Raw genomic sequence first — 2,819 nt, forward strand, 5'->3', positions numbered from 1 at the left:
TCCCTGGTCTGTCGCTCTTTCCAATAGCCTTCCAAAAAATGACATGGCCCCTGCTACAGTTACGGCTCCAGCTGAAACAGGGTGAAGCAGCTGGGTATCTGACTGCAAGGGAAACACGTGCAGCTCACAGGCAGCTCTTCAAAATGGTCTAGTTGTCCAGCAACAACTCCCCCCTCCTTAACGGTAACACCGTGCGGTGCTGAATCACCCCAGCCCCGCTCTGTGCGGCAAGGATGATCGCTTGTAATAATCCCCTAGAAAAGGAGCAGCTGAGGACCAGGTGATGCTGCATTTGCACTCCCCGAGCAGTATGTTTTTTCTCTGAGTATTCCTGGTGGTTTTGCTAGCGTTGCTTCTGGTGGGAAATGCTGCTGAGGGAGTGAAAGGCTAGCAAAATCCACCCTCTCTGTCACGTTATCTTGGAAAACACGTGTGCCTTATACAGCATTAACCACCTCTGCTCTTACTTCATCCCTCACCCCAGAGAGGCAACGGAGCACAGCCCTGATTTAGCTGGCAGAGCAGCTCCCAGTCCAGCGATGCTCTCCCAGCGGGACTGGTAGAGGCAGAGAAGCGGAGAGCCAGACTCAAGGGCTGGGTTACGTGGTTGCTTCTCTCTCAGCTTCCCGTTTCCTGCTCTAGTTTCTCCACCCACGGTCCCGGGAGAAAAGACTGCTTCTGATGGCACACTTCTCTGTAGGTTTATGCAGGAGGACATATGGGCTGTGATAGTTTGATGATAACCCTGGAAGAATCCTCCCCTCACATGCATTTAAAAAAGAAAAAGAAAAAAAAAAGCATGATCCCATTTTCAGGAGGCCGCAGTGACAGATTCTTTCTTGAGCTAGATTTCTGAGCAGCATGATTAAAGAACAGCTTTTATTTTTAATTTATGATCATGAAAGAGCCACTATCAAATTCAGTTATGTAATTTTTCCTTATAAAACTTTGATACAATCTGTGATAAAAAAGCAGCAGCCAGTAGAGATTGTGATTGCATATAGCAGCAAGACTTTCAAATTACAACATAAAATGGTGGAGCTCTAAAGCTGCATCCTCTTGCTTCGTCCAAGGGATGCTAAGACTACAGCTTACACTGAGAATGTGAAATTATAAGTGACATTCACTCTATCATAGCATTCTTTATTATGCTAAAGGAATAGATTAAATGGGAAGTAGCTTTTTAACCTTTGTTCACTAGCTAGTGTAAGTTCTCTTAAATGTTTATAATGGTCTTCAGAAAAGGGTGCATTTTGATTTAAATTCACTTTTGAGTGGCTGGAAGTAAACAATGGACCGATTATAAAGCATGGACAATGTTGCCTCTATGGAAGAGAGATTTATAAGAATGACTATAGAGTGGAACTTTGTGCTATAAAACATGAGAAATATTATGAGATTGCAGTGTTAAAAGCTCAAGAAATAGTTTGAACAGAGCAACTGGAAATCAAATAGCCAATTTTCTGTCTTTTCTGTCCGTCTGTACTGTTTAATCTTAGAATATGGCTGTTTTGTAAATTCTGTAATCAATAAAGCAATGCTCTTACAGTGCAGAAACTCATCCCTCTTCTCCTTCTCTCCTAGTACACAGGGCTACGCACGCCAGGACTGCGTATTCTGAGACCCCTTTTTCTTTTGCACTATTTGTTGCCCCTAAGAACCTAGACCTTCTGTTTTGGGAGGTGTCCTAGAGGGGTTTCCACACTCCGCTAGTAGCAGAAAGGCTGTCTCGCAGCCAGGTGTGAGTTCAGGTACTCACACCTCTGAGATGCTGCCGCTTTCCTGAGATGATGGAAGCTGGCAGTTGTGGTCTTCTCTCCCTCACCCATCTTTCATCGGATGCTCTCAGGTCTCTGACTTGGCCATCTGAGGACATATTATATAGGATAGTGAGAAGGGAGTGCGTTTAAGCAGACGCTGGTGCTCTTGCACTTCCTATGGGTCAAGCAGCTCCTTTCACTGAGGCAGAGACTAGTTTTCCGAGTCATCATCCTCCCCCCGACACACACACACGTTGGAGGAACCTTTTCAGCCAGTGGGTCCACAGCTGCAGCAATGGATGCTGGACTCAGTCACCATCTCATACTCAGTAGCTGAAGAGATGAAAGGAGATGGTCACAAGAGCCTGCTCCTCTTCTAGACCAAGACTGGAGTGGAGCCTTTTCAGTGACCCTAGTATAATAGTTAGCTCCTTATTTGTAGGAAGTAGCTTTAGTAGCCACACATAGCCTGTGCTCGGGCAAAAGGCCAGGGGGGGCGAGAGGTCTCCTGCCAGTCGCATGTGAGCAGGAACAGCACAGAAAAGACTTTGCTTGGGCAGGTGCAGGACCACAGCAAGGAGCGTCTAAGCCCTCTGCGTGCGACACTAAGCAACACTCAAAAGGTACGAGGAAGAGAAAACACAAGGCCACCCTTGGCAAATGGGTTTACTACTATATTAATACGATAAGCAGTATTTGGTAGTAAGCTCAGACTGGATGGCCAAGCTCAATTTTGTTTGTAAGTCTAGTCTTAAGTCACTTGGCTAGTAGCTCACAGTCAAAAAGATCATCAGCAGCAGGACCTTGTCAGGGTTTCCCTGCCCCAGGTGTTACCGCTGCATGCTAACCAGGTGAGCCTGTGCCACAGTCACCCTAGTCCCAGCACAAATACCCTCCTCAGGAAGGCTCTCAGTAAAGCTACTTTAAGCGTGAATAAAATGACTGAAGACTTAATCAAATTACTACTTCTTCATCATCATATAGCTCAATATATAAAGCTGCTGGGTTTTTTTTTTTTCCCCCGAGAAGAAACTGGAAGTCACTTAAAAGACTCGGCAT

Source organism: Pygoscelis adeliae, unplaced genomic scaffold (assembly GCF_000699105.1).
Source record: "Pygoscelis adeliae isolate BGI_AS28 unplaced genomic scaffold, ASM69910v1 Scaffold21, whole genome shotgun sequence".
NCBI lineage: Eukaryota > Metazoa > Chordata > Aves > Sphenisciformes > Spheniscidae > Pygoscelis > Pygoscelis adeliae.